Below are 23,371 nucleotides of genomic sequence, written 5' to 3' on the forward strand. Positions count from 1 at the left end.
ACTATAGTAGTCCCAATAGTAAGACTGGAGATGCATCAGACACGAATAATTACAGGCCCATCTCATTGGCAACAGTGATTGCCAAGGTATTGGACACTCTGCTTGACAGGCAGCTGGACAGGCATGTTCGTCTACACGATGCGCCAGTTTGGCTTTAGGTCGGGCCTATCCACGGAAAGTGCTGTTCTCTGCCTCAAGCGGACTATCCAGTACTATACCTCCAGGAAAACACCGGTATTCGCATGCTTTCTAGATCTATCAAAGGCCTTCGATCTAGTGTGCTATAAAGTTCTATGGCGGAAAATGCAGCAAGTTGCCGGTCTTCCTGGTGAGGTAACCTCCCTTATTAAATATTGGTACAATACTCAGAAGAACAGCGTGAGATGGGCCGGTGTGTATTCGGAGGAGTACAGGTTGGAGTGCGGAGTGAGACAGGGGGGGATTTCTTCTCCTCGTCTTTTCAACCTGTACGTCAACGGATTGATTGAGGAGCTGAGTAGCGCTAATGTCGGATGCTCAGTTGACGGTGTTTTTATGAACAACTTCAGCTATGCAGACGACATGGTGTTGCTAGCTCCATCTCTGGGTGCTTTGCAAATCCTAATCGGTATCTGTGAGAGATACGCGGGGACCCATGGACTCAGATATAACGCCAAGAAAAGCGAATTTCTAATTTTCAAGGCTGGAGCTAAAACATATGAGACTCTGCCACCAATTACCTTATGTGGCACAAACCTGAGCAGAGTCAAGCATTTCAAATATCTGGGTCACTGGGTAACTGATGATCTCTGTGACAACATGGACATCGAGAGGGAGAGAAGGGCGCTGTCCGTCCGCTGCAACATGTTGGCACGTAGGTTTTCGGGGTGCACTAAGGAAGTTAAAGTAACTCTCTTTAGGGCATACTAATTCGTGGGGCATACTGTCAGTGTTTTTACACCTGTAACCTATGGGTCAATTATACGCAGAGGACGTACAGCGCTCTTCGTGTTCAATATAATGATGCCTTCAGGATGTTGCTCGGCCTTCGACGGTGGTGCAGTGCTTTGGGCATGTTTGCGGAGGCAAGCGTTGATGGCTTCCATGCGATTATAAGGAAACGCTGTGCCTCTCTGCTCGATAGGATGATACGGAGTCCGAACAGCATCCTGAGTGTGTTTGCTGGGAGGTGGGACTCACCGATGACGCGTAGATGGATCGTTCTGCACTCCAGCTTCGTTAATTATGATATTTAGTGATAAAGGCATTGGACAATTTAATTGCAATTTTAATTTTGGATTATCTACAAATTATTAAATATATAACACTTATTCAATTCTGTTTAATTTCTAATTTATTTATATTCTAATGTATTGACCAAATCTGATTAAATAATATAATAATTGTAATTTTATTAATTTTATATGTATAATTTCGCTGCTATTTTATGAATTATTCTGATTATTGACATGTTTCTATGATTGTGATACTAGTTAAATTTTAAATTTTAATGTTATAGTAAATGTTTTATGTAATGTAAATGTGTACGGCTCACCCGGTATTGTATTGTCCTAGTCCTAGCTCTAAGTATATTGATTTGCATGGTAGGTTTTAATTAATTGTACTGTTTAACATTAGTATTTAAGTTTTTTGTCACTAACACTTCTCTGGGCCACGACTGAAACTAGCACTTAGCACAAAAATACTATTTGGTAATATTCAGTTTGACTTTTTATAATATTTTTTTACCGCATCACCTACTGCATTTTCCAATTTTCTTTATTCCGCTACCCAAAAGTTGTCCGAAAGATATCGCTCTTAATCGATTAAACCGCCTGTTGTTACCTCTATACAATTGTCTTTGTTTATATTTCTGTACAAATATTGTAAACTGTATGAGGTGTGGAATAAAGAATATTGTAAGTATTGTATAACCCTATCTTTATAACGCAGCGTACTACGTAGGCGAACAACACGCGAACGTGAAGCGAAGCGATGCGGCGCCGGATGAATCAATCCTTTGATACCTATACCTATTATAGAAGTGTCCTACGTGGGCGATCTCGTTGCGAACGCGAACGCCGTGGGCCCGACGCGCCGCGCCGCGCCGCTTCGCTTCGCGTTCGCGAGTTGGTCGCTTACGTAAGACGCTGCGTAACATAAGTCAGGTAAAAACAAAATAAATAAATCGAAATTACTCAGCGCATTATCTACCTCCATCGGTCAAGCGCAAGCGCAAATATAGCAATCATTCGATCATTAATTTTGCTTCGCATTCCTGTCTTCGACACGCGCCAACTACTATCCCTCTCTTTCATATTAATAATTGATGTGAAAGAAAGAGATAGGATAAAAGTAGCCCTTATAACTTTATTACTTCACCGCGTCACATAGTACCTATAGGTAGTACCTAATTATGTTGTTTTAAGGTATCGTTCGGATTCAAACTATACTAGCATTACCGCTGCAGTATTGCAGCGTGACATTACTGCCGACTGGTTTCCTGCCGAAAATGTCAAATATCCGGGCTGCAACCGTTGCTGCCCGGATCTTTGTGAGTAAAATCGATATTTTGACATTTGCGACAGCAATACAGCCGGCCTCAATGCCGCGTTACAATTAAATACCGCTGGAGAAATGCAAGCGACTGCATAACTGCAGGAAACGTCAAATTGCATATAGATTTTTAATCTTTTTTCGGTTTCCGTACCCAAAGGGTAAAAACGGGACCCTATTACTAAGACTCCACTGTCCGTCTGTCCGTCTGTCTGTCACCAGGCTGTATCTCATCAACCGTGATAGCTAGGCAGTTGAAATTTTCACAGATGATGTATTTCTGTTGCCGCTATAACAACAAATACTAAAAAGTACGGAACCCTCGGTGGGCGAGTCCGACTTTAATGTTTCCTTTTCATCACCTTTGTAACAACGAAACTAAAAAGTTCCAATACCAGAATTCCGATATTTCGACATTGGTTTTCTTCAATTCCGGTATTGTAATATCGTAAATATCGGTAAGATATTCCGGTTTTTCGGGATTCCGGAATTCCGGTATCCATGCCCTAATAGCAAAACATCCACAAATCTCAGAAAACCGCAAAACATAAACATATCCATATATCCAATATCACATAAAGTAACACAATTCGCGAAAGCATATTTGTAAGTTATGGCCTATATTACTTTGATTCATTCCTTTATGGGGGCCATATTGTCATTCTGTTCTTATTGGTTGTATGTATTTATTGAGATTTCACGTAAAAGCACTAATCAAATACCAAATACCAAAGATAGATTTATAGATGGTAATAGATGGATACAGTCTAAGGAAAAAACGTGCCTCGAAAATCAAGAAAATTTGATTCTCGTTCAGAGGGCGCTACTAGTTTTGGCCTACAGTCGTATAGATGGCGTTGACGGTTTCGTTTGTTATTTAACAATTTTAACGCATATCAGTGAAAGAACATGGGTCAAAATCATAAAAATAATTAATGCAAATAAAAAAAAATCATTTATCTATATTTAAATACATTCTATCGTATTTTTATAAATCTTCATTTTTAGTTTTAAAGTGTGTCGACAGATGGCAGTGAATTTACTGGGGTTACAAAATTTACTATGACAGTACCGCTCTAGTATAAGTTACTCTATGCAAATACTAATAACACTTTAAACTCTCGCGTTTTGTTCACATAATTAATGTCATTACCAGGTCTAACGCGATTAAAGAAACGTCGGAAAAATGGTAAAACAATGAAATTTAATCGCGTTAGACCCGGTAATGACATTAATATTATGTAATTTGAATAATATTTTACTGATTTCCTAATGTAAGCCACCACCGCCTACCACCTACCGGCTGACATTACTGCTGCACCAAGTGCGCCTATATTTAAGACTAAGCTCAAAAAATGGCTTCTCGAGCAGGCGTTTTACGACCATAGGGAGTTATTCTCTAATACATAGTGTAAGACGCTCTAATGACAATAATGCTATTTGTAATATATTTTATATTAAGGTTGACATGTAATTAAATATTACCAAATAAAATGAATATGAATATTGTTGTATATCACCACCAGATAATCAATAAAACACTCAATTACTTGAACTACACTTTATTCAACTGCCTTACACTTAGGTATACACTTTTAGATATAATTAGACAAATCGTTGTTCACACTCTCGAAGTCAAGACAAAAATGCCCCGCCACCCGCCAGCCAACCGTTCGTCACTTTTTTTTCAAAACCCGTTCGATCACGCCACCTCTCGGCATGTCCAATGTTGCCAGTAATCATGTCAAATTGGCGCGTTTTATTAATGTTACCACAAAATACTTTAAAATAATCACGAAACCCAACAATATGAATATGAATAAGTATTAGAATCTCAAAATTGTCGACATAAATTTTTATGTGAATTTAAATAATTTTAATGTATTATGATTTTTGTAATCAATCTTTATTATGTAATTGACAGTGTATCATTAATACCGAATAAAAATCTATTTATCTATCTATCTAATCAAATACTGACGAGAAAGTTGCATTTTATCCACAAGAGTAGTAGATGTCAATTTTGTGTTGTTTCCTTGTTGGCTAGTAGTACAGTCGCCATCGGATACATCGGAGCGGCCGAGGTGCTCACAAATATCTGAACACGCTTCTATTGTCAAGGCGCTAGAGTGCGTGTTCAGATATTTTTGAGCACCTCGGCCGCTCCGATATATCTGATGGCGACTGTACCTATTGACTTTTTAATAATGATTTTGAATGATAAAATTTAATAACGTTTATTTAAATATGTTATGTTATGTACAGTCAGCATTTTCCTCGCGTACGTGTAGTTAAAAATGTTGTGTTGTAGCAAAGTTTGTTTAATCTGGACCTTGAAATCCTCGCAACGATCATACTTCCATTTTTCGAAACGCTACGCTCGGATATCAATATTAGCACGAGGGGTTAAACAACAACTTTGCCACCTTGTAAAACAAATATGTATATGTAGTTACGAATTATCTCAATTGTTTTTTTTGCCCAAACCCTTAGCTGTTAAACAAAAGGCATTGTTTCTTTTGTGCCGCGGTGGCTACCTCATTTCTCATTAGTGAAAAGGATCACACACGTTTTAAAGGCAATTACTTACCTATAGCGTTCTTAAGGTTTGGGCGAAAAAATCATTTGATATAATTCATACTATAATACCTAATATACTTACCTCGCTGACTTCTAAATTGGCAGGGATTTGTAAACTTAGATACTAATAACTGAAAATTAAAGAATAAAAGTAAAGGTAAAAGAAGACGGGTTCAATTCCGGCCTCGGCCACCGGACGGTTTGGTCACTATTTCTTTACTATGACATCTATTTCATTTTATAATCAGTTAAAATAATGAAGTAAACTGCAATACGCCAGAGCTCAGAGTGCGGAGCAACTTCATAAAGTGCGTTATTTTTCCATCTTCCTCGTAAGTTTGCTTTGTGCTAGGGTGACCATACTGTAAGCTAAGATACGGCATGCACGTTTTTCATTGTCATTACCTACCTGCTTAAAACAGCATCAAAAGTAACGTATCAGACTATGCGTCAAAAGTATCTCTACCATTCTCTAATAGCTTACCAAAAAGAGAGATGTATCTGTTTGTAGAACAATCACAGTGGCAGATACTTTTGACTGATTTGATTGATTTGAATAATAATTACACCTAAACGATGATAAACGAGTTAGTTTTAGACCATAATTGTGTGATTTGGGACTATAAGGCGCAGGTACGCGCCATAGAAGGCCCGGTCCGTCCCCGAAGGGTCCCCGGCAAGCTCGGTTCTCAATACAATAGTTACGCTCTCATTTTAAAACGAGTAGCTAGTTTGTTCTGAAACTTTGTATTTACAATATGTTAAGGTATATCTATGTCTGTAATTAGTTTATGTAGCTTCAGATACTATAGTAAAAAAAATACAGCGAATTTAAGTTTTTCATACAAAACTTGTTTTTGCTCTATTTCACTTGTTTTATATACTAGAGCTATATAAACTAATTACAGACCTAGATATACCTCATGTCAGTGTATGTGCAAACTTTCATTACAATCCAACACGTAGTTTTAAAATGGGAAAGAGACTCCTTTTGTATGGGACGGTGAAATTTGGCCAAGTTTGCCGGGGACTCTTATGCTTGTCTACTTTCAAAATGTCTTTCTTGTATTTGGTTTTACTGTAATATTTTATTCAAATCTTGTCCTCGAGAAACAAAACGACGTGGTCACCGCACAAAACTCTCAGCCACTCGAGTATGGCCATTCCAGACATTTACAAACACGAAACCATACGGGAATACACATTTGTTTGATAACACTTCGCATTTTCAATTCAACTGGTGCAAGACATATTTTATTTCTATTTTTATTACTATTTCGCGGGACTACAGTACGGGGTTCTTCAAAAAAGGAGTGTACAGATTTGCGATAGCGAAACGGAAATACAAGCGTGACAGAGTGGTCAGAAACAAGACAACGAAATAGTAGATTGTGTCACAATCACAAGGGAGCAAAATGAAATATTTACGGCGAGGGCGTACATTGAAGAAGCGAAGGATTCTATAATAGAATCCCGAGAGTACCGAGAACAGAAAAGTGTTACTTTGATCCCTCCTAGCAGGGAAGAAAAGTGCCACTTTGATCCCTCCTAGCAGGGAAGAAAAAGCCCGTTTTCGAATTGGTGATGTGAAAAGAATTTTGACCCACCTACGTTTGGCGTTTGTCGACGTACGATTGTAATCTTGGGTAGGCCCTGATCATGACTCATTCGCATAAATATCTTACAACCATACTTTAATTAACCCAAAAAAATCGTATTCTCGACACATAATCATGTCACGAGCCGCGAAAAACAGGAAAAGGAAAATGAATAAGGAAAACCCTCATTCGCGAATTCGTATTTTGCAATTGCACCGGTACCTTAGGGTGTTTCTGAGTTTCTGACGCATTACGTTTTTTAATTAACGTGGTAGGGATGTAAAATGTACCGGTATTGGTGATGTTTTGGTACGTGTTTGTACCAGTAGTTCGAGGGCGACGCGCATGGGAGTCTGGAACTTTAGATTTTATAAGAAGTCATTAGAGTCAGTCTTAAGAACTAATAAAAAAACGTTGCACCGCTCGGTTCGTATAACTATTTATTATTTACCTTAATTGGGTCTCTATTGTTTGACATAATTATTGAGTCATAATGACTGTAATGACTGTCATAATATTATCATTAGTCATAATTTGGTTTTTCTCAGAAACGCGTAACTTTTCAGGATTGCCATAAAACAAACCTAACCTAACCTAACCTATCTATAGGATAACCCGTGATCAGGAGTTGAAAAATATTGATTACCTACCAAACTAAATAGATTTCAATACGCGAGATCTCATGCAATTTAAAGCCCGACCAGAAATATATGATCATTGTCAAGAGGGCGCTGCTATTCTCATATATGTGGTGACAGTTCAGTTTAGTATGAAAAGTTCTAATGATATTCCACAACATGGCGCGTGATCCTATATTCCTGGTCAGGCTTTACTTCACCATCTAATCGATACGTTCTCCTTCACGTTAATGATATCGTTAAACTGAATAACCATGATACATGGACAACTCTACTTACTTTACTTTTTTGTAGTTTTTATTAAAGCTAACAAATATTAAATATATTAATAACGGGTCACTCACGTATTTTAAGTCGAAAAACGCTCGCGGAAAGGGAACGGAAAGAGAAGTTTTGTTTTTAAAATAGCTAACAAATATGATTATACCGGTACGTATCCCAACATTGCACCGTTTGAATAATATTAACCGCGTATTTTTTCGTTTATAATTTCGAACAAATCAAAGGGGAAAACCCTTGGATCCAGTTGGGGGTGGATTCTGAAATTAATTATGTCACCGTGTAACGCTTGCCACTTGGCAAGAGCTGTTTGAATTTGGAGTTGGCAAAGATTTTACTATTATTTAATCCGGGCACGGGAGACGTGGCGACGTAAGGGGGGAAATTGTGGCAAACATGCAGGGGCGTATCTAGAGGATATGGCGCCCGGGGCAAACACCAAAGTTGCGCCCCCTTAAGTTTCCCTGCTGCTGCCTTTTGCCCATTTTGGCGCCCCCCCTTGGATGGCGCCCGGTGCACTTGCCCCCTCTGCCCCCCCCCCCTAGTTACGCCACTGCAAACATGATGGTTACGAGTATGTATTAATCTTTTGTTAAACACTATATATCTTGAAATAAAACTATGAAAACGGATTATATCGCGTATATTGAATTTTATACATCCCGACGTTTCAAACCCTTTACAGCGTTCGTGGTAAATGGTAGACTTGCTAAATATAATGCAAAAATATACATAAAAAAACCGAGATACCGAAATAGAATACCGGTTAGTTTGTATGAAAATAATACCGGTATCCGATTCCTGGTTCTCTGTGCCGGTTCTATACGAGCAATCGTTCAGTTCGTGCGTTCAGGTTCAATGTATGGAAATAGTCACGTGACTTTTCATAGCATTTGTCATCCCGGTACAGTCGCCATCAGATATATCGGAGCGGCCAAGGTGGTCACAATATCTGAACGCGCACTCTAACGCCTTGACAATAGAGACGTGTTCAGATATTTGTGAGCGCCTTGGCCGCTCCGATATATCTGATGGCGACTGTACATTTCGTTTGGCGTTTGTCGATGTACGATTGTCATCTCAACTAGACCCTGAAGTCACTGCACCTTAAACAGGGCATCCGACTGGGGTCCGACATAATTATTGAAAGTCATAATTAGGGAATGCAATAACCGGTAAAATTCCATAACCTGTTTCGGTTACGGTTATGACCGACAAATAACCGGTTTCGGTTATAACCGGTTATTTTTCATTACTGAATGAAACGGGTAAATATCACTAAATAACGATATAAATTATAAACTAGGTATCGGGCATAGCAAATGAAACAAAAGCTTAATTTTGACTTGGTTTATCAATTTTAAAGAGATTTATGAATATTATTTAAAATTTAACAATCAACATTAGTAAAGTAACCATATAAATTATATGGTTACTTTACTAATCATATAATATAAATTATAATATAATATAATATTAACAGTTCAAATCTACATGTTTCACTTTCATATCACATAATTAATACAATGTAAAATAGTTTTTGTATTTGGTTAGCATTACATTATAAGTTGAATTTAAGCATATACACATGATTATCATAAGTATCATGACATGATGTAAAATAATAAGTTTTGTTAAATAGGTACACACTGTACACAGATAGATTAAATTATAAATGACTAAAAATAGTAAATAAAACACTTTCTTACCTTAGAACATTTGTAATGGCAAATTATAGTTCAATATTCATTCACTCAACCAACACCAACAGTTCAACACCTATACTATAATAATAACTTTTAAAAAATTCACTACGAATAGTACGAATGCGTTAACATGTGCTATTTCCCGATAAACAGATTGGTGACTGACGTTCTAACTTAGCCGCTCAGGTAGATCCATTAGCTTAAACCACCCTTCCTTATCACAGTGCGAAAGAGACATAAGATTCTTAAACAATAAGACGGTAATTTAGTTTTGACTTGAAATATATTTGAAGTTATTTAATAATCATTGCGTATTTGTTTATTACAATTAACAAATTCAGGATTTATATGTCAATGTCAATTGGTATTTGTTGTATGTTGTAGCAAACTATAGGCAAAAAATGCAAAAATGTCATACGAGAAATAACCGATAATAACCGAAACCGGTTATTTTAAACTCTCAATAACCGATTATGAAAAATGGCCAAATAACCGGTTATAACCGATTATTTCGGTTACGGTTATAACCGGTTTGCATTCCCTAGTCATAATGTAATGATTGTCATATTATCATTAGTCATAATTCTCAAACCGTTAACTACAGGATTTTCCTCGGGTTATCCTATAGATAGGTTAGGTTAGGTTATGTTTGTTTTATGGCAATTCTGAAACTAATGATAATATGACAATCATTACATTACGACTTTCAATAATTATGTATAGAGACCCCATCCGACTAGCATGGCAAAATATTAGCCCGTATATTTCCAACCCCAACTCCTAAGGAGAGAGCTATCCCATGTTAGCCGCTTCCACAAAATTTACTGTGACGTACAAACGGCTTTATTGTTTGCTCTTATTTATCTGGCTGCGATATGGTTAATGCGATCCAGGGCTTTAAGGAAAATCTGAGACGAAAGTTTCGTACCTAGACTTTATACTCGTAGTAGACTTAAGCAAGAAGCTACTGATTAAGGTGTACATCTGGAGTATAGCCCTTTATGGAAGTGAAACGTGGACAATGACCCTAAGAGATAGAAAGAGAATGGAAGCATTTGAAATGTGGTGCTGGAGGCGAATGGAAGGCATTAGTTGGAGAGACAGGATAACGAATGAGTAGGTGCTAAGAAGAGTGAGTGAAAGAAGAGCTATTCTGAACACTATTGCAAATAGATGCGGGAAAATGCGGATGGTAGACAAAAAAACCGGCCAAGTGCGAGTCGGACTCGCGCACGAATTAAGCAAAAAACGGCAATAAAATCACGTTTGTTGTATGGGAGCCCCATATTTATTTTATTCTGTTTTTATTATTTGTTGTTATAGCGGTAACAGAAATACATCATCTGTAAAAATTTCAACTGTCTAGCTATCACGGTTCATAAGACACCTGGTGACAGACAGACAGACGGACGGACAGTAAGTTGAGTCTTAGTAATAGTTTTTACCCTTTGGGTACGGAACCCTAAAAACGATGGATGGATTGTGTGAAAGAGAATATGAGTAAGAAAGGAGTGAGTGCTAAGGTGACGAAAGATAGAGGAGAATGGAAGAGGAAAACATGTTTTGCCGACCCCACATAACGTGGGATAAGGGTAGGGAAGGAACTCCCTGTGTCCAACTACGTGCACTATAGAAGACCTGATAAGAGCTACCCCCCGGGGGTTAGAGGTGGCAAGATATTGGCAAAATGTTATTTAGTTTTGATCCCTTCACACGATAAGAAGAAGAAGGGTAGGAAGAAAAAGTCTCTATAGTTTTGTAAGAGTGAAATTGAGGAAAATATGAGACAGGAGTTTGGTGACTAGTGATATTTTAAGACTTTTAAATTAATCTTTTATTCGGATTGACAATATTAAGGTGAGGAGAAACGTTAGGATTCAGGCTGCACCAGCATTACTGCTGCAGTATTGCAGCGCGACATTACTGACGACTGCTTATCTCTATCTTTAAAAAAAATTAAGGGACATCTTACGCAGATCAACCAAGCCCCAAACTAAGCAAAGCTTGAAGTACTAATATGGGTGCTATAGGTGACGATATACATATGTATATAGATAAATACATACTTAATAATTTTTAAGAAAAAAAAACCGACTTCAATGGGGGATGCCGTGGAAAGGTTACTTATTGTTGATGGTGCACTCCAGACAATGAAATGAAAAAGACAGCATCTTTTGCCTAACTAAAATGAGGTAAAACCACCCACGTTTCTAGTAGCATTTGGTTTCTGTAAGGGTCATAGTTCTAACCTAACCTAACCCAATGTTCTGATAGCATTTCGTTTCTGTAAGGGTCACAGTTCTAACCTAACCTAACCCACTTTTCTGATAGCAGTTCGGTTCTGTGAGGATCGCAGTTCAAAAAAAAGTCCAGGTCTAAGTTTGGGTCTGGGTCCATAACGAAGAGAATAAATCGCCAAACGTGAGCTATGTGTCGTTGAAGAGTTCCATTCTGATCATCATCAGCAGTTCCACTTCATCAAATGTCACTTTTTTATGTAAAAGCTGGATTTGTTGATGAAAATACAAAAATCACTATATGTATGCCTTTCACATTTGAGGAGTTCCCTCGATTCCTCATGGATCTCATCATCAGAACTCGAGCTTGACAAAAATGTGTCTTGAAAACCTAACTTGCTTACCAATCATAACGAAGAGGACAAATCGCCAAACGTGAACTATGCGTCATTGAAGAGTTCCGTTCTGATCATCATCAGCAGTTCCACTTCATCAAATGTCACTTTTTTAAATGTAAGTGCTTGATTTGTTGATGAAAATACTAAAATCACTATATGTAAGCCTTTAACATTTGAGGAGTTCCCTCGATTCCTCATGGATCCCATCATCAGAACTGCGTTTTGACCAAAACGGGACCAATCTGTATGTATATACTTACAATCAAAAAAAGAACTTTTAAAATCGGTCCAGAAATGACGGAGTTATGGAGTAACAAACATTTAAAAAAAAACATACAACCGAATTGATAACCTCCTCCTATTGAAATCTTGAAGTCGGTTAAAAAGAAAACACCCATGACTCAGAAACAAATATTTGTGTTCATCACACAAATAAATGCCCTTACCGGGTTTCGCACCCAGGACCATCGGCTTCACATTCAGGGTCACTACCCACTAGTCCAGACCGGTCATCTTACTCGTTTCTCTAGGGGCCCACTGACTATCAGTCCGCCGGACGATATCGGCCTGTCAGTTGTTCGGAACTGTCATTGTTCTAATCTAACTGACAGGCCGATATCGTCCGGCGGACTGATAGTCAGTGCTGGGCCTCTTAACGCTCGGTCAATAACCACATTTTAGTTCTTATTAATGTCTTTAAGATAAATGCTAAATTGACCAGACAAAAAAACATACTCCTGCGAGTTCTGTAACAGTCTTATTAGCACCTTTAAAACGCGGTACTTGAACTTAGCCCATTCCAAAAAAGGAGGTTGTCAATTTATTTAAGTAGTACTTAAGTGTAGTAACATCTTGTTCCAAGCTAAGTCCAGTTTAAGTTCCTAATTTAATCTACCATTTTTGGAGGGTGTCGCGACGCTCTCATAATGAACACTATAGACAAGCAAATATACTAGACTACCATAATAGTCCAGAACGCCGCGACAATAGGAATAAATGGTATTGTATGTGAGGTTCGAGGAGTGGTTAGTCCTACCTCACAGTCCAGTTGTAGTCTTGATAATCTGTTAGTTACTATAACATATATGAGAACCATCTTACCCGGCCGGATGTAGGTTATATCGGCTACCAATGTAGCCGCCCTTCGCAAAGGGTGTACTCAGTACATGCATAATACGTGTTGATAAAGGAATACCAAGCGACCGTAGTCATCTCTGCACTCCTGCACAGGATAAAGGAGAACCTAGCAGCCAAGGCCACAGAACTCCTAGAGCCGCCTTACCTAAGATGGGCTCCAAAGAACTTCCACGACCTTCATCGTGAACTCATAGGTACAAACTTACTGGATCCACGGATTACCGCGTGGCAACCAGCAAGATGGCTATTAAGTTATAAATCAAGATAATTGTATAATAGTATAAGACAATAGGTACAAAGCAGTAAACACTTAGCTTTCAGGTAAACCAGCCCATGTGGTCACCGACTCTGCGCGTCGCCTTTCTTGGCTTCTTGATAATAACACTTGATAGCACACATTATATCAGATCACATTATTAGATCTATCTTCTACTTCTTCTAATGAGAGAATGGCTGTTATTCCCCAAATATGAAAACTTTTGTCTCATCGAAATGTTAAACCATAGACAATATCTTATTTAAATCTTCGCGACACTGTCGAACCGATCCGACTTGACTCGATCGGATCGACTGTCGCGACACTGCCGACTAGACAGGAAAAATGACGATTTATAGATAGATATTCAAGTTTGATTACGTTCTTTCTCTCTATCTATTGTCTTAAGGTCTAGGATCTTTCCTCTTTAACTGACCTTAACTTTATCGTCATCAAGTTTCCATTTACTTGTAGCTTCCTTTAAGTGTAGTAAAGTTGGGATAAAAAGTCTCAGTCAACTTTATTAAGTATGCTTATTTACTTACTTACATATTCCGTAAAAATACTTAAAAATGTGGGTACTCTAATTCAATTAATACTTTCCTAGAACAAATACCCAACTTTGGTATCTGAACTATCTGACATTGTACTACGAACAACTCTGATTAAAGTCAGTCTTTCATTAACTAACTAATAGTCGTTTCGTCTGTCAATTTAAATCTCTCAGATATTCGCTCAAGGAATTAAATCGCGACCTCTTCTAATATGTATGATTATTATAAACACTCATCATTACCAGGATAACCACCATATCATCCTCTGAGTTTAATGTTGCTAACAACTTAAGCAAACTCAGTTTCCTTTTCTTAGTCTTTTAAAACTGAGAATGATATACTAAAGGTGTACGTTACGTACTTACGGGACGTGTGTATGATGTTCTAGCAGTGACCTTTGTGCTAAATTTCCTTAACTGCATATAAAACCAGTGGGTGAATCATACGTGCACTTAGCTGTGTCACTTAGGGAACAACAGAAACTCCTCTCAAATCGACCTCAGATCTAAACGTACTCAAATGATTGATCTGTTGTTCAAACAATACGCGATACAAGCCCCTTTCTCGAACAGGCTACCATCCGTGTGCAAACGTAGTACGTGATACCTTTTGTACCTTGGACAAACGTCAAAACTTTAAAATTTAAAGTGACAATTTAAAGTTTAAATAATCACTTTATCAACAAAATTGTTCTTCCAAATTTAATTGCATATTCTGCTATAGACACTCAAAACAAAATGTTAACAGAACAATTTCTTTTCACAACATTACTGTAATATTGAATATTAAACTATATTTTCATGACTATGTTTTTGTTTCATTTGTACCTTCGAATATCACCTTTCATTCTTTACATCATGCTGAATCAAAGAAATATACTGGAACACCAGACCGGTGTCAAATAAAATTGTCATTCCGTATATAAACATCCGTCAGCCCTTTATTCTTTAAATAGCATTCTAGTTATGGTTAAGGTATGTATACCTTCTGATAATGATTGTAGGTATTATTTGTTAATTACTATTAGATAAGAATACACAATGCTTTACAAAATTTCCTGCAAGCATTAAGTGTAAGCAACGACTCTAGAAATTTGAAACTGTATATAAATGGATAATTTGTCCAATAATGCATTTTTTACTCAATACTTTAAAACAAAGTGTAAGAATATGGGTCAACATTCTATTTCAACATAACCCAAGTCGAATTCAGGCTTTACTCAACTTCACAAGTGAAAATTTCTTAAGACACTGTATCGACAAGCACGCTAACAACTGATAGCTTTGTTATTTTTTGTATTTAGCTACTCAGTGCAGCATATTGCTTTGTCACATTAGAATATGGTCTTACCCCTTTCTATAAACATTGTGAGAATTTAGAATGCAGTAACAATTTTTAAATGCTTATCTTATTATTCACTACAATCACAGCAAAGTACGACTTAGCTGTCCAAAGAAAAGTACATAGGGAATTCAAGAGTGTTATTCCCTGGGTCACCTTACTTACTTTCTTAAGGTACAATTCCCCTTAGCAACTTTATATTACATTCTAGTTATTATACTCTGACCAACATATACCAACTCTAGGGGCCCACAAGGAAAATTATAAAGGTTGAATATCCTTGCTACATGTAAATATTTTAGAACGAACTGAACAAGCTAGGCGCTACGTTTATCTATTACATACTGCGGTAAATCTGTATACCTTTGACTACTTGTAGGTAGGTATTTCATTTAATGTACATTTTCCTTCGCTTTATGTGTACAATCAAGAATATTTATTTCTTTACTTAATACTGTAGGTACTATGTACCATAGACCATGTATGGTCAGCAAAATACGTATGTTTAACACTTGAGTGTTTCTTGAAACTCCTGATGCTCAACTCTATAATTTAACTGAATTTATAGTAAATAAATTAACTGAATTTATAGTTTTGCAGGTATATCAAGGTAAGTTATGTACTATATAGTTTATCCGCCTACAGTCAAGCTGAAATCAAAGGACTACTTTGAACTCAAGAATCAGGAAAGAAGATGAGATACTCAAGCGTGTTGTGACACATAGAATAGAATAATCTTGACTTACTTACTGTCGGCATGTAATTTCAACAAGTACTAAAATGTTTTGTCTACTTCGGTAATAAAGTAGTTAGCTCAACTAGTTAGTTAGTAGGTAACCATCCTTATGTACGGACACATTTGTGCCGTCAACGGCTTACAACAATACTAGAGCGCAATAAAAAACAAATCTAGGCCCACTTCTCAGGTAGCATTTTCATTTAAATGTTACTGTCCAATTACTACAATCATGTAGGTATCTTAATGACTTGACATTACTATCTCATATATCATTGAAATTAAATTTATCTAGTGTGCTTCTCTGATACTTTGATTTATCTCTGTCCACTGTAATAAGTCAAGTTTGACTCTCCTTAGAAAGTTAGGTACACCTGGGACAAGAGAAATAAAATCAATTGATTTATTTGACACTAACAATCAGTACATGTAGGTATGCATAGCATAGCATGATGTGAATATCTACTTTCTAATTTATCAAGAAGTATTTTGACTATCATATTATTTTCAACAGAATTTAATAGGGTACATCTGTAGGTATGTAAAATTTCAATCCGTTTTGAGTCATACCTCATTAGTTAATTTGTGAATCTTATGTCGCTCTAGACAATTTCTTCACTATCAGTGTCTGTCGGGGTTCATAACATAGCTTTTTTGTCAGTCACTCAGTAATAAGTGCCATAGCAAGTGAACTTTAAGGCAATTTAGAAACTGATCATTTAGTACTTAAGTTTCATTACTTATTAATTTAGATCAAGCAATTGACTTAACAACAAAAATTCATTTAACTTTTGAATGTCACTACTTGTAATAGCCTCCCCGAAGCTACTCGTGAACTATCTAACCCATGAAGCAATGATAACAACACCAAACAGCCTCGGCCGCAGACTGAAAGATGCAGCGATTAATGCCTCATCCCTAAACTAATATTTCAAACAAATTATATTGAAACAAGCATTCAAATATTAGACTTTACAAATTTACTAGGTATTGACTTTTAGCACTTCCAGCCAAATGAGATTAAATTACATAGTCAATGAATATCCATAATGAATTAACTCAATGCTACACTATACTACAAGTATCTACACTTGTTTATTAGTATTAACAGACTTGAAACTCAAGCAACTTTGCGACGCACAACTGTAAAGTAGTTAGAAAATCTGTCCGTCCTCTCTCATAAAGTTTAAAACCACAAATGGTACTGGAAAGGTCCAAGGATCCAATCAATCCTAAATCTCAGCACACTTCACCATTTTGTCGCGACGCTCTCATAATGAACACTATAGACAAGCAAATATACTAGACTACCATAATAGTCCAGAACGCCGCGACAATAGGAATAAATGGTATTGTATGTGAGGTTCGAGGAGTGGTTAGTCTTACCTCACAGTCCAGTTGTAGTCTTGATAATCTGTTAGTTACTATAACATATATGAGAACCATCTTACCCGGCCGGATGTAGGTTATATCGGCTACCAATGTAGCCGCCCTTCGCAAAGGGTGTACTCAGTACATGCATAATACGTGTTGATAAAGGAATACCAAGCGACCGTAGTCATCTCTGCACTCCTGCACAGGATAAAGGAGAACCTAGCAGCCAAGGCCACAGAACTCCTAGAGCCGCCTTACCTAAGATGGGCTCCAAAGAACTTCCACGACCTTCATCGTGAACTCATAGGTACAAACTTACTGGATCCACGGATTACCGCGTGGCAACCAGCAAGATGGCTATTAAGTTATAAATCAAGATAATTGTATAATAGTATAAGACAATAGGTACAAAGCAGTAAACACTTAGCTTTCAGGTAAACCAGCCCATGTGGTCACCGACTCTGCGCGTCGCCTTTCTTGGCTTCTTGATAATAACACTTGATAGCACACATTATATCAGATCACATTATTAGATCTATCTTCTACTTCTTCTAATGAGAGAATGGCTGTTATTCCCCAAATATGAAAACTTTTGTCTCATCGAAATGTTAAACCATAGACAATATCTTATTTAAATCTTCGCGACACTGTCGAACCGATCCGACTTGACTCGATCGGATCGACTGTCGCGACAGAGGGAAACCGTTAAAATAATGTCGTGTTAAAATTAGTGTCAATTTCCTTTCTGTTAAAATAATGTTAGGAAATCGTGTATATACATGCTTAGTTGGTTACTAAGTTCTAGTCTTAAAAAAAAATAGGTAGTTAGTTAGTTAGTTAGTTTTGCTCGGCATTTTCCGCATCTCGACATCCAATGTGCCTATTTTGCGTTGAGAAAATAGGTAGGTAGCGATTTTTAATTATTAATGGATACAGTTGTTAGTGATAATGTTGTGAGCTTAATGATGAGCTGTGATAAGGTTGTATTGTACTACAACCTAATAAACATTGTTGTTCTGGTTTTGCAGAATTCCTTATAGCACTCTGAACAAATTAAATTATTTTCTATGAAAATATTTTAATTTGTGTTTTTTCAAGTAGACACACTACTATTTAAACTATAAACAGAAATAAATGTCATATACGAAGGAAAAAATGACCAGAGCCTCCAGTGTCCAGAGCTGGAATCGAACCAACGTACCCCGGGGCGCCACAAGCCTTCGGGAAATTGTCATATACTTGGAAATTTCGACCCATGCCACCGTGACCAGATAGCCGAGCGGTTCAGGCACCTGTCCGGTAAACGGGGGACGCTGGTTCGATTCCAGCTCTGGACACTGGAGGCTTTGGTCATTTTTTCCTTCGTATATGATATTAATTTCAGTTTATAGTTTCTTATAGCACTAGGAAAAATGGTGTAAAAAAACACGTCAATAGTACGCTCCCTGTTAATGTCGCTTTTAAATCCTATTTATTTATAATCATATTAAGGATGTTGCATAATTCGATAGCTTAATTATTCACCTTTAATAAAAAAAAACGAAAATCGAAAAACACTGGGCAGAAACATCGATTTGGACATTTTGGACACTAAAAAACTAGAAGCAGGGGAAACCTACGCTGGCGCCATCTATAAAAACCACATAAAAACCGGACGAGTGCGAGTCGGACTTTCCCACCGAGGGTTCCGTACTTTTTGGTGTTTGTTGTTATAGCGGCAACAGAAATATATCATCTGTGAAAATTTCAATTGTCTAGCTGTCACGGTTCATTAGATACAGCCTGGTGACAGACAGACAGACAGACGGACAGCGGAGTCTTAGTAATAGGGCCCCGTTTACCCTTTGGGTACGGAACCCTAAAAACCAACCCCATTGCATTATCACAACTGTACAACAATATCAACTTCAATTTAATTTCATCTGCGTTAGAATAAACCCTCATAATGTTAAAACTAGACACAAACGTGTACGTACAAATTAACCAAAGCGCAGGCCGGGGCACAAAGCTTTGGCGTGCTTTGTGTACACATTCACTAGGGATGTACCCGTCTGTTTAGTATACATGTATACATTGGCATCCGTATCGAGGAACATCCGTAGATCCGTACCCCTAGTGTAAATTTCATTCGATAGCGCGACGAGCGTTCGCGTTTGCGTTATATCTGTTTTTGTATGGGATTTTGAACAGCGCACCAAGCGGGAGGTTTTGGAAACTAAACATAAGTTACGTCACGTCACGCTATCGAAAGAAATTTACACTAGGGGCTCTGATTTACTTTGGCATCCGAGTTTTTTTTTTCATGTGGATGTTTTGTAGAAGCAACAAAGACAATATTAATGTCAAACTATAGGACTCACAACTCGCAAATACTTAAACATGTCTTATACCTAGTATTGCATAGCATTTTATTTTAAAATACAACTCGTTGTTTCGAACCCTTTACAGCGTTCGTTGTCAATGTACTGGGGGACTGAGGAAAAATATTCACCTCTGTCAACGAACGGGTCTACCGCGATATAATCTCATTCTTTTTACCTTAAATTCCGACGTTTCAGCTGAGTTGCACCAGCCGTGGTCACGGAAAGACCGTCTGTCTTAAAGAATTAAATCGCGGCAGACCCGTTCGTATAATTAAATAAATAAAATAAAACCCACTTTTTCACTTACCACAAGCACGAGATTTTGCTTGTATTTATACGAATAACCTATCGAAGCGTCCTTATGGCAAGCGACAAAGTGGGACTTTTTGCTTGGAAACGACACAAATTATAATATGCAGGAAAACTTAAGCATCTCTATGCTGACTTATATTGGTGCCATGTCCGTCAAAAGGATGTTTAATGTAATATAAATTTACTTAATTCACTGGCTCAGTGACCCAAAGGATAGGAAGGAAGCGGGGTAGAGGAAAACCCAGACGCAGCTTTTTAGATCAAGTGAAAGAAAAAGTAGGGGTCGTGTCGTATCAAAAAGTCAAAGAGCTGGCGCGGGATAGCGAAAGCTGGAAGATACTCCACCGACAAGAGAATAACTCTTAAGTTAATGATGATGATGAGTGACCCAAAAAGGATCCTTAGAACACAAGAGAACGCCAACTGTGCCCTATTCGGCGCCACTTCACGCTTGGGAACTACAAGTTACCCCAGTTAACCCAGTGTCAAATTGTACTGGTAACCATGGTAACTCCAGGTTTAACCGGTAAACCCGGTTTAGTGGGATGGCGCAAGTGGTCCTTAGGGTTTAATATAATAAAAGTATTAAAAATCATATAAAACTATTTAATAGCCTATTCAGACCCATCCTCATCTTCATCTTCACTCTCATCCGACCCTCCTTTGTACGCATATGTCTCCTGACACCGACTTTTACAAGATTTCTTCAACGCCTTCTCCTTAGTGCCGATACATTCGTGTTGCCTACAAGTTTTGTCTGAAGCGTGTTTGCAGGCCGCTCTGCATTTTGTGAAAGATGCCTTTTTGCATAACTTTTCGAATCTGTCTCGGAGGATGTTTACTTCGTGAATTTCGGCGTGTCCGGGTGTCTTTTTCTGAGGACAATAAATGTGCCATTTTCATCCAAAAGGGTACTTATTGTCGGTTGTCAATAAGGCGCTATTTCCATATAGCTTCAATTTGAAATCAACCTTATCGGTAAGCGACAATGTAGTACCTTTTGGTTGAAAACGTCATAAATAAATATATTATCGGACAATCTTACACAAATCGAGCTAGCCCCACAGTAAGCTCAATAAGACTTGTGTTGTGGGTACTAGACGACGATATAGTAGTAGTAATTAGTAGTAGTAGTAAACACTTTATTGCACAAAACAAGTACATAACACAGAGAGAAAATAAAATACAAATGTGTACAAAGGCGAACTTATCCCCTTAAGGGATCTCTTCCAGCAAACCTTAATGTAACTGAGAGAGTTACATACGAAATGGTAGTCAAACTAAGATAATATGTACATGAAGGCAAGACTTTAAAGAAATAGCTAACCCTAGAAACATAACTAAATACAATACGATGCATTAGGTGCAAAGGCATATATAGATAAACAAAATAACTATATATCATACAAACATAAAAATATTAATACATACATACTTAAAAATACAATACGATATGATATAATGGGGCATTCCACGACAATGTCCCTTAACGAAATGCTTTTGCCTTGTATGGCAGCTAATTCAATCAAATCCGTAAAACTCGAGAATATACTGCCAATTTGTTACCAAAGTCATGAAATATTACCAGACCCAATATCATTTTCTCAGCCTTATCAGAACTATTAGAAGAACGGCGTTTCGTAAGGGGCATTCTCGTGGAATGCACCTAATAATAAATAGGTAAAAAGATGACGTACTTTCTTAATAATATCTGAGTTCTATTGATTACCTACCTCTTTTACAACTGTCCTTTGTCTCTCTTGCTTTTTAGAGTCCGAATGTCTTGCTCTCTCTTGCTTTCCAGAGTCTTGAAAAAAAGAAAATGATTTGCAATATAATAATGATTGCAAGAAAATTTTCCAAATTTTATTAATCCAACTGCGTTCGAGAATTCGGAGAACTTTCATATTTAATAGTATTTAACAGTAGACAAGATGGCGCTGGTCGCTGCTGCAAAGGCTGCATTCAGCTTATGGTTGGGCCGTGTCGTACGGCTGCGATCGTGACCCAAAATGGTCCCGCCGGAAGATCAGCGCTGACCTTCGGGTCAGCATTATGCTGAGGCGAGACCATTTCGTAGTAAACTTCAACTCCTACCTATTTTATAAGTTCCTATAGCTTTAGTTATACTTTTGTATGTAATTTTAGTTTTAAGTTTATCACGAATAAAACATTTGATTCGATTTGATTTGATAATAAAGCTAAAAGCAAAATCATAAAGCAAGACACGTTGCCACATGATAGGATGGAACATGTAGCCAGGCAGTGATGGCAGGTGGACCAAAATGTTAAAGAAATGGTTGCTGCTTACAGGCGTAAGGAGCGCCTGGCGTTACCGTTGGGTGGACGACATTTGGAAGATCGCGGGTCAATTCTAGGTGATATATTAGCTCATGGACTGAATGAAGATGTACTGACAAAAATTGAGAAAGGTATGTTGTGATGGTTTGGACATGTGGAAAGAATGAGTGAAAGAAGGCTAACAAAGAGAGTGTATAAGGGAGAGGTAGAAACGGGAGTTGGAAGGGGCAGACCTCAGCGGACTTTCTCTGATCAGATCGGGGAAATCCTGAAGAAAGGCCAGGTCAACAGCACCCTAAACCGGCGAGCGTGTATGAGGAATGTTATGAAAGTGAAGGAAGCGAAAGAGGTATGTCAGGATCGTAGCAAGTGGAAATCCTTGGTCTCTGCCTACCCCTCCGGGAAATAGGCGTGATTATATGTATGTATGTATGTACAAAAGCTGTACTCGAAGAGAGCCCTATTCTAGATAGTGGGCGATAAAAGGCCGATATCATGATGGCGATGATGAAGTTTAAAAAATATAAGCACCAGTATCTTCATCCAAATCTAGACCCATTCTGCACGTATTTTTTTGGTTGCCGAACTGCTGGTTGCAACCCTCGTGGCCGTTTCTTCTAAAGTCGTCTTTATACTTTGAACTGCATTTTCTGCTTTTTGAACATACATCCTTTAACACAGCCCGTAATGCCTGAAATTATTTAATTTTAATTCATGCTTAAGGTTGTGAATTCCATCATCTGGTGATGGGTGGGTTTTCAAGGTCAGACACTTGAATCCACCAAGAGCGTTTTGTATCAAAAAAACCAGTCGACCCTTAAATATTAATTACAAGGCGGAATGTAGCAACTAAAGGATGACTCACGTTAGACCGGGCCGTGTCCGGGCCGGAGCTTCCAGCGCTTACTTTTCTATGACATGACAGGTGATCACGTGATGCTTTCCATAGAAAACGAAGCGCTGGAAGCTCCGGCCCGGACACGGCCCGGTCTAACGTGAGTCATCCTTTAATGGCCTAATTGGTTT

At 37.8% G+C, this 23,371-nt stretch overlaps 1 protein-coding gene across 1 annotated transcript in view; it reads right to left on the reverse strand.

The window, feature by feature from the left end:
* Positions 1-1,804: 1,804 nt before the first annotated feature.
* The window catches only part of LOC134751787 (spherulin-2A-like), a 500,532-nt gene continuing 478,965 nt past the window's right edge, over positions 1,805-23,371 (reverse strand). The window contains exon 5 of the mRNA XM_063687277.1: positions 1,805-1,814. The gene's annotated coding sequence lies outside the window, so the exon portion shown is untranslated. The remainder of the gene's footprint in view (positions 1,815-23,371) is intronic.

Source organism: Cydia strobilella, chromosome 23 (genome assembly GCF_947568885.1).
Source record: "Cydia strobilella chromosome 23, ilCydStro3.1, whole genome shotgun sequence".
Taxonomy (NCBI): Eukaryota; Metazoa; Arthropoda; class Insecta; order Lepidoptera; family Tortricidae; genus Cydia; species Cydia strobilella.